Source organism: Cydia pomonella, chromosome 4 (assembly GCF_033807575.1).
Source record: "Cydia pomonella isolate Wapato2018A chromosome 4, ilCydPomo1, whole genome shotgun sequence".
Taxonomy (NCBI): domain Eukaryota; kingdom Metazoa; phylum Arthropoda; class Insecta; order Lepidoptera; family Tortricidae; genus Cydia; species Cydia pomonella.
This window is the reverse complement of record NC_084706.1, coordinates 9711273-9727547: the sequence shown is the minus strand read 5'-3', so window position 1 is coordinate 9727547 and position 16275 is coordinate 9711273. Positions and strand designations below refer to the sequence as shown.

General features: G+C 35.8%; 1 protein-coding gene across 1 annotated transcript in view; it reads right to left on the bottom strand.

Moving 5' to 3' along the window:
* Positions 1 to 16275, bottom strand: part of LOC133517046 (proton channel OtopLc-like) — an 84767-nt gene that overhangs the window by 66639 nt on the left and 1853 nt on the right. The window lies entirely within an intron of this gene.

The window sequence follows — 16275 nt, the reverse complement described above, 5'->3', positions numbered from 1 at the left end:
TCTCTGGTTGGTATTTTTTTTATTTAGGAGGAAGACAACCAGGGGAATCAATACGATTACCTACTGATTACCTCTTTTCGAGGAAAGTCATTTCTTGTGCAATATTATAGAGTAATACTTAGTTTGTAAATCGCCTCAATTTTCTACTACAAGAAAAATATAGGCACATAAAGAACTATCCTTTCACAGAAGAGAAGTGGCACCGTGGGGAGATAATCTAACTCAGCAGCATCTATTTGTACTTAAGAAGTCAACGTTCTAAAAACGCTGCTAGTTTGGCTATTGACATAAATAAAATAGTTAAAAGTTATGTGTTTTACAAGGGGGCAAAGTTGTTGTTTAACCGCTCGTAATATTGATAATCGAGCAAGCGAAAGATCCCAAAATTGAAGGGTCGAGAAGTGGAATATTGAGCGTTGCGAGGGTTTCAAGGCCCGAGGGTTAAACAAACTTTGCCTCCGAGTGAAACACAAAAATTTTCACCACACCAACGGGGGGAAAATAACTATGCAATACCAAAAAAATCAAACCAAATCAAATCCAAATGAACGTAATAAAAAAAAATCATTCAAAATCACCATTTAAAAGTCAATTCTACCAGCTCACATACGGAAACGAAAGAACTCAAAATTTGCATCTGATTACTTTGCCCACATTTTGAACAATCAAGAGAGTATTTACCAGTTGGTGTTGTGAAAAAATACTTCTGAGCGGGCCGGATAGGTTGACTTCTCCGTTTATCCAATGGTTGATTGATTTATTGGTAAAATCGTTGTTTTACAAGTCAATATTACAATTAAATATTCACATAATAAGATTAAAATAAATAATAATATTTACAAATTATTGGTTGGAAATTGATTTTGGAGGAATTGGAAATAATGGTTGGATATTTAAAGATTCGAGTCTTACTAAACCTCTTATAGAATTCGTACATTTGGTATTAGTTATTGTGCCTGTTACTTCCCGTTAGGTACTGCATGTAGCGGTAAACAAAATTTTTAAATACATTATTACGTGGTAGCGTGTGAGAATTTTGTTTCAGGGGCAAAACATTAATTGAATCTAAAAATTAAATTGATCGTTTCATGTAGCACTTTTTTTTTAATCAACTGGCTTCTAGAATAATAAGGTGCCTAAGAGTATACTGGTAGGTATTGATTCATACATTATTAAGATGTACTGTATATATATTTGTAAAAATCTGTTTTTCAAAAGCAGCCCTGAGTTAGAACTCCTATTAGGTTAAATTCTTAGAAAAAAGTTTGCTTAGTTTTGTCAGTTATCTCAATATAAAATGAACGTAAACCGCCTGCAGAATATACCTTTTACTTAAGGCTAGATGGAGTTACAAGTATACTGTTTATTTTAAAAAATAAAAAAAATAAAAATCTTTTATTTCGTGTAACAAGAGACATTTTGCTTCGAGCAAAAGTTTTGGCAGTTACTTAGTAGTTTAACTCCTTATTTAATCCATCGGATCATGACTGTAGTTCGTATTCTAATAAGTACAGCTAACTGTGTATTTTAAGGGATATAATTTGATTGAAATATATTTTTGTAAATTTTGCGTTAAGGTTGCTAAAAATCGATTATATTGACGTCTACACTAACTACAAGTCTCTGGTTGATTGGTAGCAAATGCCTTAAGGCATTAAGTCCGCCATTTGTACAATTTTAAGTTTTAAATAATTTACTTGTTGTTTATTATTCCTGATTAACTGTCAATAAATGATTACTCACTAAAATAATAACACAAATGTTGCGTCCCAAAAACCTAGCCAATAAAGTAACGCCAATAAATTTCACGCCTTAATTAAATCTCTACGTTTGTCACAAAAGTTAAACAAAACTTTACAGACACGCTGATTAATAGGGAGCAGATGCGCCATCCTGTCACGTGAGAAAATAGGGAATTCTACTCGAGAATGGCGGTAAAAGTACCGAGTGAAGGGATGTAAAAATAACACCCAATTGACTATGCTGGTTGACACGTATGGGAAAACAATCATGATGACTGTAGGTTTCTACCAGCATAAACACTTTTATTGATTTTACAACCATTCCCTTAAATTTTTACTGTATTGTTTCTGAAGCACCAATGTCACATTCAGGGCATGTGTGTTTTTATTGCTAAACGAACTAATATAAAAGATCGCAAGCTTCTTGTCGTAGGTAGTCACGTATCGTATCGTATACACGTAAGTGCCTTTTAAAATGTATACTAGGGCCAACCACATTTTAGGAAAAATGACACTTCTGTGGACAATACAATCGAAGGTAACGACTCTGGGACATAAATATTCCGTTTATCTTATTTGAGTGTCGAGTACCTACTGAAAAAATGTATCCCGCCTGTAAAGGTCCCGCGTAACAGGGTTGTTCTACCGTTTCGTGCCAATTCAGTGACCGACCTCGAATCAGGTGTCAAAATTACTATATTAAATCAGTAATTATTTCTAAAAAGTATGTTTACGTGACACGTAAAAGGCGCCTCGTTTAGAATTTAGATACACTGAATCATCTATTAAATAAAAGTAAAAAACATGAGAAATCTTCATTCCCCTCCTACCTTAAATAGCATAACCATTGAATTTATGATTTAAAATATATATTAATTGCAAAGAAACCCTCCGTTTTCCTTATTGATTATAATTAAGTGTATAATTAATATTATATTAGTTTATACCAAGACACGGTATTTCACACCAAAGTTCTTGTAACTTTGTAACCGTTTAAAGCCGAAGCTTTAGGAAAATCAAGATCGTTCATGAACCGATGATCCAACACCATCTAGAATTGGAAAGGAGCGTTCCATTCCCACCCCTTTCTGCGAGCAGGCAGTTCGGAGCGTCCGACTGTGGCGCGCTTTCCTAATACGAGGCTGAAAGCCGAACTTTTGCAGTTTGAGCAGAACTTAAAATTGCTTCAATGCCCTTAAAAAGCAAAGCCGAAGGCCTGGGGGAGCTTCATGTAGGGGCACATTTCCGTACGAGGCCAAATATTGATCTACGTGAGAGCAGAACTTAGCTAAGTGAGGCCGAGATCCATATAAAGGCTAAAGGCCCAGTCCGTCTGATCACGTTGCGCTTCTATAGAACGCCTTACTGCACAACGAGAGAGTTTGTTATTTGGCCCTCCTGCGGCTCGACCTTAACATTTTTTCTCGAAAGTGCGACTGCTGGTCATACGATTACAGCACTGCGTACTTGCGTAGCAACTCGGCCTTTGGCCTCTATCTACACATGCGATATGTAGATTTGGCGTTTTGTACACTCTCAACAGCGTATTTGCGGTCCGCTAGTTTGCTTTTTAATACACCATTCTTTTCTTGTCTCTATGCTCTGATGTCGTTCAGATTCGCCTCGGCGCGCCGTTCCCTTTAAAACGACTGATTATGGTCGATTGGTCGTGTCCGAAATATAACATTCCACTACATTATTTCAAACAAACGGCATCTGGGCTATTCGTCATTGCGGGCATTTTTCTCTATCACTCTAATTACGTCTTAGTGATTATAAAAGCTGGATAGTTTAAAATTATGCCCCAGTTCTTTCCCGAATAATATATTTCATAATAAATAAGGATTGTTTTCTTTATAAAATGTATTGCTCCGCATTTATTTTGTATAATTTTTGGATCATATTAAGTCTATTTTTTTTCTCGTACAATAAAGTGGTTACTTTACTTTATTATTGGTTCTAGTTCTGGCAAATAATGAAACCGAAGACGAACACGGAAACACCGTAAAAAATATTGTTAAAAAGTAGATTATTATATCAAAAAGGTCAACAGGGTAGCTTTACTTTTTAAATGCCAAGATATTTATTGTTCCATCATTTAAAATATTATTTTACTACCAATAAGTTCATTTATAGGTATTCTATATAATTTCATTCCCTTCTATTACCTTCCTTGGTTTTTCATTCCCATATGTGCCTTCATTACATTATTTATTTGTTTTCTAAGTATAAATAGTATATAATAAAGGTGCATCAAAAATAATATACACAATAGTATACACATTCACAATATCAAACTAACTACAATATAACTTTTAAAAAAATCTCTAAAAAGTGCCAAATAGGCACGAACCGATAGAACTAGAACGACCCAAAAATTAGCTTTAGATTCCCTTAAATTGGCGATGTCTAGAGGAAAGGCGCGAACGAGTTTGCAAAAAAATGTCTATGACCCACTAAGTAAGTAACTAACTTCCACTCCTACATTTTTATATTTCGCACCTTTTCTGGTAACGTAAATTGTTAGACAACACTCCAGGGTGCGTAGCGAATATGCCAATCGTTTGTGCTCCTTAGCGAACGAAACGCAACTGTCACTGTTGCACTAATAAGGAAGAGTGATACAGAGACACAAAGCGTTTCGTTATCGTAGCGCAAACGATTGTCACCATTCGCAATTGTTACTGATTATTTCCCGCTTTGTCGAAAAATAGTGATGACGATGACGGTGCATTTCCATGCTTCCATTCCAACACTTTCATGCATCCTAAACGCACGCATGCAAACGCGCCATGACTTAACGCCCCAGAATAGGGCAAGGAGATAACGTTAATGGAGTGTAAGACACATAGATACGGCTATTTTGGGAGCAGCTGGATCAACAAATAAGTGTGTCCGTCGCTGTGTATTATTGTACCTAACGGAAATGGTGGAATGGGCCTGGGCTACAACGCCTACAACCGCGAAAATCGAAGTTCGTCAATTGCGAGCATTTTTCTCTGTCACTCTAATTACGTCTTAGTGAGAGTAAAAGAGAAAGATCCCCGCAATTTGCGAAATTCGGTTTTTGCGGTAGGCCCCCTGATATACTATTGGTAAACTTGTGTGGATTACTAGAACATGACTAGAACAGAGTTATTTTTATTTATTAGTGTATTTACAATCAAATAATAGAAACACACACGAGAAGTTATACCTAACTAAGCTTGCAAATTTAAGCTCAAGTTTTTAAATTTATTCATAGTAATAATATAAATAAATAAATATGACATCTGAGAAAAATCTAATGACTAATTGACTTTTGAGGAGAGAGCGTAGCAAAAATATTTTTTCATATCAAAGGTATGATATTAATATAATCATTCAAGTAAAATCGAAATAAATTTCAATAAGTATACTTTTTATATATTATAAATACATTTATACATATGGGTAATAAGAAACAAAGTTTACTCTCCCGTAATAAACAAACTCCCGTGTTTTTGAACACAGCTATGTGGAGTCATACAGCAGACCTTCTCAAAGCCAGAGTAATTTGCGACTAATGAGCTGCTTATTGTATCCTGTGAAAGGCAAATGCCGCGCTCCAGGGGATAACGAGGTGAGAAAACCTCCAAATAAGATTTCATTTGACAACATATTCAATACTCTTGCATAATAAACTAGCGCTTATTGTGTTTTTATATGAAACTGTAATTTTGCTTCCAGTGCCATTTTAATGCTTTGTGTTAATTGTGGTATTCATAATAATAATGTGGTCCCCGCGGGGGCAACTTGTGGTGAGCTGATGGTGAGTGGCGACACCACGGACCTCTATTCTAGAGGGACTTTTTATCTGGCCGTCGCCTCAGTGCTTGCCTTCACCGGCCGGCCAGAGTGGAATCGCAAGACCGGGACCTATGTTCCAGGTGTAAAATGTCATAACGCCGGCGGCCTGCTGATTCAGTCCATCCAACTTGCAAATCAATAGCCTATGACTTAAGATCACATCGCAGCACAAAAGTTTTTTACTGCAACAGTCTTTGCACCTAGCGGGGGACCATATCCGGATGTAACATATTGTGCGCTCGGGGATGGATCCGCCAAGGGTATCGCTTGCCTTAGATTAAATTTTCTTAAAGAGGCTCTGCGCTGTTGGCTTCAGCCCCACGCACGCATCCCATGCATCAATCCGCATCAATGTTGATTTTTCAAATAGAATTTTAGAAATATTGATTTTATATAATCAAATGTTTGTAGACAAATAAAATAAAACCAATATTACTTTCAGGGTACACATATTCATGAAAATTTGAAAGATATTTCAGTTTATAGCTGTAAAATGAACATGTAATAAATACGCGCCTTACCATACGCGCCGTGTAAATTGCGTAATGCGTTACTAGCGTTTCAGGCGTTTCACCTGATGAAATGCTACATGCAATGTTTCATGATTTATTATTGCTGTCATGAAACGTAAAGCGCTTATTTTTTACATGTTCATGCGACCAGCTGACGTTTTTGCCACCGCGATGTAACCGGCTGATATTTTTTTAATTAACAATAGCATCTGAACTATCATGTGGCAAAGTGTCAAACGGCCTCGATGACAATTTTTTTGTTTGTTTTAAGTGTTTCGGTGGCTGCCTTTCCTCAACCCACCAACGGAGCGGCAGCTGACGTCCACGAGGGCTCATCATACATAGCCGTTAACCACTATACGAGTTTTCGCCCGGGCGGCGATTGATCATGGAAATCTGTTCCTGGCTGGAAATGTAATACAAAGCTTTTAATAAATAAAAAGTTTGGCATGAGTTGAAATCAGTATAAAACAAACTGATCCAAGCGTAATATAATTAGTTTAAGATTTAGATCACGTCTTTATTTACTACTTGTTTACTTTCGGATTTTCGTTAGACGCGAATGCGCGGCTGGATTGTGAAAAATTATACTTTACAAGAGGGAGTAAAAAATCAGTATCACATTAATAAAATAGGTACAATTGTTTATTTGTATGAAGCTCCTTTATTAGAACGTTATTTTATCACCAGCATTTAGTTCTCCGACGAGTCTGTACTTCAGCTAATACCTACCCTTCATACTTAGGGTACTTTTTAGTGACGCGCTAATTTTTGACTGCCATCCAACGAGTAGGTTTGATAAAACTCGTATATGACCTATATGGAAAAGACATAATGTGGTTAATGTGGTTGATAGGTAGGTAGATCAAATGATACATTAGTAAATACTAATGTCCATCATTGTATATATTAATACAACACTTGTGCGCGCTGGGACCCCATGGACCTAGAGTTTCAAGATAATAAAAGATAATATAATAATTAAAAAAAAAATATTATGATCATCATTCATCAACACAGAAACGTAACTAAATTGCACTAAACGTCAGTTACGACATGTTATGTTTTAATTGAAACAATGGCAATGGGTTAGGAGCCAAAACTAAATGCCACGCAACTATAAGTTACTAATGTAATAAAATGAATATACGTATGTAATAAAAAGCTTTCTCTTAGAAACAAAAAGTCGGCACTTCATAAAGCTGCTATTAATACCCTAATGCTATTCCTCTGTTATCGATGTCAGCTGTCGAGAAACATTAGGAGGATTGGTTTTGCGTCTAACAGTAGTTCCAACCAACTTCTTTCTCAGGACTTAGGACTGATGTTTAAGATACTCGTAATCAGATGATACATCTATATTATTATTGTTGCAATAAATTGTGTAGGTAGTTTCCTTAAAAAGATAGTGAAATTAAAATAAATTAAAAGTGAGATACCTTATATTACACTTATTGTTTATATTTAAATGATATACAATATGTTAACAAAACAAAGCGTATGGCTTTACAATTAATTGTTTTAAAAACTAAAACAAACCATACGATAAAGTAAATAAAAAATACTAAAACTGTATTTGGCACTAAATATATGCCACGCGATTTAATCGCATCTTTTGCTGACAAACCCTAAATTGAGCGGAGTGAAAATACTTAACACGTAAGCACCACTTCCAATTAGCCTATCTAGATTGCTAAACAGCATATCCTCAATGTAGCAGGCAGTCTAGCACAGCCTCATTGTGTTCCGAGGGCTCTACAGATGTCTCCGGGCCCACTTCACCTGCGTACTACGCAGCTTATTGCTTAGCTTTTCACTAGTTGGGGGTGTGTGACTTACCAACCCTTGCTACAATTGCAATTGAAGGGATGATGTCAGCCAAGGTAAATAATTTAAGATGTAGCCAATCAGCATAGCGAAGCAAAACTTAATACGTGTACAGTAGAGACTCCAAACAGAAATTCAAATGCATTACGTTATTTACATTCTTCGTTCTTAGGTAAAGTCCTAATAGTGAAATACCAACGCCCATATGTACCTACATACACCTAGCCGCAAAATTGCATGGCCACTTTATGAATGGTTTAAGTATTTTGCAGCTCGCTTGTACAACCGAAGGAGTGCTTACCTCTTTGATGTTGATATTATGAATAGAAACAGAGAAGCAATTCATTTCCTTTGAAGTATTAATAGACAATTTCAATTTTGCTAACATTTTGAAGGAAAAAATAAGAATTAGTACATAGACAACTTCTAACCAGCTTGTCTGCTATTTTAGTAAATACCTTAATTTGAAATATTATTAATTTGATATTGACTATACAATATTGAATATGAAAATAGGCTACTCCTATGTCAGGTATGACGCTACGGCTTACTACGTTAGGCCTCCATGCTGTGTCATCCCTTCACGTCGAGCTACGTCGTCCCACGTCACCGCCACCATACGTAGTTTGCCGATGCACCGTTGCTGCTAAATTGTTTTGGTCGGACACCTAGTTTAAGATTGTATTGTAATTTTGCACCAAATATGTTCTATTCTGAGACCTCTAATATATTACCTCCTCTGCTGCTGCCACTACCTACATATATATATATATATATAATTTCTACGATGTTTCTTCTCTAGGTTTTAGTCTGTAAAGTTCCTACTTAATCATTCAAGAGTCATAGGCGTGGGTACACTAACTAATAGCGCTTCAAGCAGACTGACAGACCACAAATAGCAACATTCCATAACACCGCATCCGTAACTAAGTTATTGAGGAACATAAAATAGTTCTCTAACTGGGATTCTAATAGCTTAACAAACGTAAGCATGTAGTTCGTTCAGTACCCCTAGTGTAAATAAATTCGATTTTGAAACGTGACGTACGCGTTTGCGTTTAGTCTCATTTTGTATGGGTTTTTGAACAGCGCGCCAAGCGGGACGTTTTGGAAAGTCAAAAATCTCATACAAAATGACACTTAACGCAAACGCGTACGTCACGTTTCGCTGTCTAAATTAGTTACACTAGGGGTACTGATAAACCAGCAGAACTTAGTTCTTACGGATATCGAGTATCGAGGTCATTGGGATGGTTTTCTTGAGCTTTGCGCTCACCTGCTATCGGTGAACAATCAGAATACACGTCCTGATGGCGCTCTCACATTTCCCGCAGCTAAACAATGTTTAATTTTAGAACTAAATTATGTGCTACAGTTAGCGATCTATTCTGACCAAAATGTCTTGATTTGATACTAGCGTGAGTATTATATTCTTTGATACTAGCTCTATTTGGTTCTCTGCCTTTGGGCCGAAAATTATATTGCCGAATTTCACTTGCCAACCAACTTTTCGCCGAAATTTCATTTGGGCGAATTTCATTTCCCAACTTTACATAATCCAACCTAACCTAACCCAACCTAGTACGCAATTTTCATTTCCCAACTATGGGGTTGGGAAATGAAATGGTTGCGAAATAATTATTTGGTAAAAGTTATTATGCAAACGTCTGCGAAAAATTTGGTTGGCAAGTGAAATTCGGCATTACAATTTTCGGCGAAAGGCAGGATACCGCTCTATTTTTATGACAGTGGCAGCTGATACAGGCGGTAGGTAATATTTAATATATTTTTGCAACTTGAATCAGTCGCCTCGTAGACAAAGATGTATGAACTTTTTTAATTGATGTTACTTACTTGTTTTTTTATAAGCACCAATTTTGTTTCTTTGTGGTTTAAATAAACCGGTTTTATACCTATTTGGTTTTATAATATTGTGTAATCTACATAAATCAATCTTCTATTTTAATTCATACCATAGCATTTTAATTAATAACAAAAGTTAACGTGAAGCCTGTATCAAATGTTATTCTTTTCTGCTGACTTGCTCGAGGTGGCAGGCTGTTTTGCAGCATCATCCTAACTAAATACACATTTCCCCGCTTTAAAACATCCCTCCGTGTTATGCTTCTGATTTATGGGGAGTGATATGTAGTAAAATCGCCCATCGCCCCTTGTAACGCCATGATTGATCTATGGCTAAGGGATTTGAATAAACCTCTAGCGGTCCGGACATGTCTATACTTAAGGTGACTAAGCAATAGGAGGATTAATGTTTTTATTTGTATACAAACACTATTTTGGATTTAACTAACTTTAAAACATTCATTTATTACTGATAAAAAAGAACAAAATGATTTAAGCAGCTATTAGCGGTTGAATAGTTCTCTTGGTTTCTCTCCCTCTTGCTCGTGATACTCGTAGTAAGCTCTGGCCAACAGCGAGACATACTTAGATAGCCCAACGATTATGAGATACCATACATACATGACGTGACGTCGTGGAAGATACAATAAAATTTGAAAGATTATTCTAAAGCTTGAACACGCCAAAATTTGGGCATATAAAATTACAAATACATAAATATAAAATAAAGGTCTACTGGAATGAAATATATATTGAATATAGTTAAAAATATTATAGTTTATCATGCTAATATACTAGGATTTCATTTCAGCCTCAGGATTTGAATTTCACAGACTTTGTTCTGATCAGGAAGGACACAGGCACTTTGCACGACGTGATTACCTCTATTTAAGTAGTCCAGCCCAGAGTTATTTGCGGACTAGTTGATAATGTAACTTTAACAGGTGTCTTTCTCAAATATTACTTGATATGGACTCAGTCCATTGCCATCTGCCTTAATTTAGAACCATCCGCAAAAGTACCCGTTGGGCATTGTCAGCATGTGTATCGTGTCAATACCCCTTCGTCACTGTTATAATGCAGTGACAACACTATGAATGCTACCAAAATAGTAACTGTGAGCTTTAACTTCTTAAAAATTGGTTTGTCAGTTTCGCAAATACTTCTTGCATATATTTCTATAGTAAATGCCCCTTATGCGAATCAATTAACGACGACGCTTGATAAAATCACAGTAGCTTGCTGAACCAATAAATAATGCAGATACTTAGCATTAAATATTTTTATCTTGCAATCTTCTGGAATGTATTAGCAGCTTGTCATAAAAGTAAAAGTTTTTATTCTGTGTTATTGTTTGAAGTTTGTATTTCTATAGAATCCATCGTGTAACACTTAACGCGCTCAAATACGTTAAAAATAATTAACGTTTTTATAGCCTACATTTTGCATACAAATTTCATTTAGCACCACTAATAGGAGCAGATAAGCTCTACCTAGCTCTTAATCTAACTTAAATTCACTTTTTAACAGACTTCAATTTCATAGAAGGAGGAGGTTCTGTGTTCGGTTGTGGCTATTTTTTTTATGTATGTTCACCGATTACTCCGACACCCGTGATCCGATTTTAGTAATTCTTTTTTTGTTTGTCCCATGCACCTCCAAGTTGGTCCCATTTTAATTTGGTTATCATTAATAGGATACCAGTATGATCGAGATGCATAGAAAGTACGCTATCGAATATGTCAGTGTCAAACTCGTGGTAAGGCTACTTACTGATTATGAAGACCACGGGCGATAAATGGAACTTCCCTTCTTATAATTGGGTCTCTTATGATTTTTCATGTAAGAAGTGAGGGGTAGGTGTGAGAGGAGAAGGTAGACGGTTGTGGTGAAGGTAGACGGGGGTCTGAGGTTGGGGGTTGGAGCTTGACGAGTCAGGGTTCGAGAGGTTAGAGGTTGAGGGGGACGGTGAGTTTATGAGTCGGGGATTGAGGGGCTGGGAGTTGAGGAATCGGGGGATAGGAGTTGAATGGTCGGGGGTTGCAAGTTGAGGGATTGTGTGTTAGGATTAGGAGTTTAAGGGTCTGGGGTTGAAGGTTTGGTGGTTCAGGGTCGAGGGGTTCAGTGATCAGGGGTTGATATGCTGTGAGGTTTAGTGATCGGAGGGTTAAGGGATTGGGTCAGTGGCGGGGCGGAGGATAGATTTAGAATACCTAGCGGCAGGAATGATTTCTCAGACGGACTCTAGGAAAATCTTGATTATTTAGTAAAGTTAAGTACTTAATTTATTATGGTATGGTATGATTGGTGCTTTTCATTCATGCATCACGCGTCACTCAAACGCTCTGAAAACTAAAAATTGAAAAATAAAAACTTTTACAAAAAAAATAAACAGACTTCAAAAAGAATGAAATAAAGTATCCTTTTCGAAATATATGCGTTACCAACTGATATGTTTAAGTCGGTGCCAAGCCAAATAGTAACAATATCATCCCGTCATAAATAATCAGCTCTATGTATGAATCACATTACAACTGTAGTAATAGGTAATAAACGTGGATTTAAGTCTGTCTGTCTCTTTGTTACCTTTTCAGGGCTAAACATCTGAACCGATTTTAAGGAACTGGAAATAACTCAGTCTCAATTGCACAAAATTAGTAAACATAGCTCTTAAAAAATTACGACGGCAAAAATGGTACGGACTGCGCTAAGAAGATACGACCGTGTCTTCATTATACCTACAGATAACATTATCTTATATCGCACCAAAACCATGGTATGCTTCATAATTTGGCTTAGCACCGACTTCAAATATATCAGTTGGTAACGCATATACTAAAAAAAGGATAATTTATTTCATTCTTTTTAAAGTCGGTTTTCTTTTTTTTTTGTAAAAAGTTTTTATTTGCAACATAAGAAAATATAGGTTTCGATCTTTATGTAAGAACGCTGTATGTTCCTACTTTCCTTTTTTTCTCATTTTAATCTCGTATTTTTCTGCTTTCTGGATGTGTTTCCATTCATTAACGGCTCCTCAACATTTCAGAAAAAAAAATATTAATCGATTCTTGATATACCTATTAACATTTTCACAAGTTTCTTAAGCCTAATCAAAGTTTCCAAGGCTATTGGTGCAAAGTGATTTCACTTCGTCATTGTTTAAAGCTCGTTATCATGAAAACGAATTATAGAACTGACAACTATTGTGGTATCATACTTAAGTATGTTCCTCATGCTATAGCAATTTATAATTAAGCAAACAAAAAACATTAAACCAACCGTGACAAAAATTACAACCCAAAATGTGTGCCCAAGTTTTACATAACTCCCAATTTACATAACTCAACATAAAAACTCACTTTGTAACTACGAAACAAGCACTGAGCTTGCCCCGAGTAACGCTGATAGAAGTAAAGATCGTTGGGTAGCATTTAAATGAGATTTTGATAAATGTCCCTTCCACCAAAGTCGTAAAACAATGAGCCAGCTGCACCATAAAGTAAACCCTTCCGGATGATTGAAAAGGCGCGTTGCCTAATTTGAAGTGTCGTCCAAATCATCGTTCTATCATCATTGTGTACCTACACGTAACAACGTACTAAGGAGTGCTTCAGTAAAAAAGTGGCAGTGAATTATACGTATAGTAAATATTTTTTTACTTTTTACTAATTATGATGTCAGTAGTTTCTTTTTTTCAGTAATCTGCAGATAAAATACTATATAATAACAATAAAATCATATTGAGAAATATCAAATTGTTTGAGTTTTCTCATTTTTATTGCAATGTACTTCGTGACTTTTTGTGCAACACAATTTGTCAATCTTCACCTGCCGTTTTCCACAATGCCACACTTGAATTTCAATTTTTATAACTAGTTGTATGCTTTTAGGAATATCATCTTACGAGTAATTTATACCAATAAACTGGAGTTCATCTTCGGTAATCAGGAAGTCTCTCCAATCTATCCTCTCACAGAGGTTTTTCTATGGGAGTCAAATTTCTGTAAAAATCGCAAATACACAAAAATAGAAATTCCATGTAACTACCTCAAAGTGAACTCGAATCAAAAAAGTGCAATATCGAACATAAGACAATTTAATAATGTATTAAGTAGCATATCAAACTTAAAGAAAAAACTATGCTTATGAGAAACACCTCATAAATTCTCTCAGAAGACTCTGCTCATAAAGTCTTGGGAGACATGTAATATAAAAGGTAAACACTTCAATTTGCCCTTTTATTTTAAATACGATTGTATTTCATTGTATAGAATAGTATGTACGGATTACTACAATAATGCGCTATTTAACAATGATCACTAAATAAAATGAAAAATCCACATAATGTGCTGCTACTTTTCAAATTCAAAAAGGAGGAGGATATCAATTCGGGTGTATGTTTTTTAAACTCTTCAAATGAGAAAGGCATACAGATAGTAATTTTTATATTTTCATCACCAAATCAAGCATTTACATTTAAAAAGTGACATTTGGTGAAGTGGAACTGCTGATGCTGATCAGAATGGAACTCTTCAACAACGCATAGTTTCCGCTTGGCGACTTTTCATCCTCTTTATGTTTGTTAGGCAAATCAGGTTTTTAAGATACATTTTTGTCAAGCTCGAGATCTGATGGTAGAATCTATGAGGAATCGAAAAAACTCCTCAAATGTTAAAGGCATACATATAGTGATTTTTGTATTTTCTTTTACAAATCAAGCATTTACATTTAAAGTGACATTTGGTGAAGTGGAACTGCTGATGCTGATCAGAATGGAACTCTTTAACGACGCATAGTTCCCGCTTGGCGATTTGTCGTCTTCGCTTTGTTAAGTAAATTAGATTTTCAAGACATTTTTTAATATAATATAATAATTTTTCTTTCACCGGTCTTTCACCCTCATTGAAGTCGGAATTTTTTTTCTTTCTTTTCTGAACCACTCCTTATACCGTGAATTATGTTCGTTAATTGAATTCCAAAGTTACTTACTATAAGTAGTGCCAGTAACCTTTGATAGTTCAATTTTAGGCTGATATTGTTATTTTTATAAATGTGCTATTATTATTCACACCTAAGTTCACGTGATTTACAATCGTGAGTAGGTAAGTATTGTTTCTTGGAGTTTGAAAAGACGTTTTGTGAAACACATTCATTCTCTCTATATGATATATATGAAAAGCTCAGAAATTGTACTGTGAACAGAATTGTGTTGTGAACAATGGACATCGGACAATCATAGCCAAAAGCAATTTTGCAAAGGGATTCCGGCAGAATTCCAGTAAAGTTGAATACGGCAGCCAAAGGATTAAATTCCTGTGTATACCGGACCCGGTGTGTTAAAACTTGGACAAAATTCGACAATGAACTGCTGGCACAGGAAAAGCACATCCGCGCGTGTAGGTGCCATTCGATATTCACCGCATAAATATAAGCCGGCTAGGCATAAATACTCCGCGGCATATCAATCAGTGACCGTGCGGTTACTCTGACCCCTGGCTGGAGAAAGTCACTGGAGCCGCCGTGGAACCCGTCCGGCGGTTGCGATGGCACACATTTGTCGCGAGTCCCGGTTCCCATCGCTGTGTACTTTGTACTATCACAGAGTATTGTTCTTTAATATGGTAGGTTCAATTCAGCAGTGCAATTGGTTATTTGCCTAATTGCAGAAAATCTCTTGCTCGCGTTCAAGCGATCAAGACGATAGATCAACTAATTTAATAGGTGTATACCTACATGTTTTATGAAGATAAATTTTCAAGGAGGGTAATTACACAAGACTGTAACGTCAGTTACCAATTCTTTCGTGTATTCTTACATTAATTAAGCAAATTTAAGTATCCAGATATCTACCTGTAGGGCTAGGCCAGACATACCTACATACACTTAAATTTGCTTTATTAATGTTAGAACCCACGAAAGCATTGGTAACTGACGTTACAGTCTCGTGGTATTACCCAGGAAAGAAACAATTTCGGAATTGTAGAATTGCCTCCATATTCGACGTATTTGTACAATATATTTTCGACGATATCTTTAGAAATGTCTTTAATTTTAATTTTTCTTTCTATGAAATATTGATAAAGGCCAGTATCTTACAAACGACAGTATTTTTAAACCTTTTTGATTGAAACTTTCAACCTAATCGGTGCTTGTAATAACATAATGTCATATTTTTCTGGGACAAGCTTTATGTACATTGATAGCCGCCCACCATTCTAAATCTTTATTACCTTTTTATTTTTCTAAATAAATTATTAATTTTTATATTTTATTTTTCAGCCAAAATGACAAGCAAAACTTAATTACATAAGTGAGTCTACTCTTATTTATAGAATTATCCAAATACCATTCAGTTGAATAAAATTAAGCCCGCCATTCATTAATTAAACTGGCCCAAACCCAATTAAAAATGCTTTACGATTTCACCATGTCTGCTTGCCTGCATATTAATTTACGGCCGCATGATTTATTTACCGCCAATGTACGTACACCGGATATTAAAT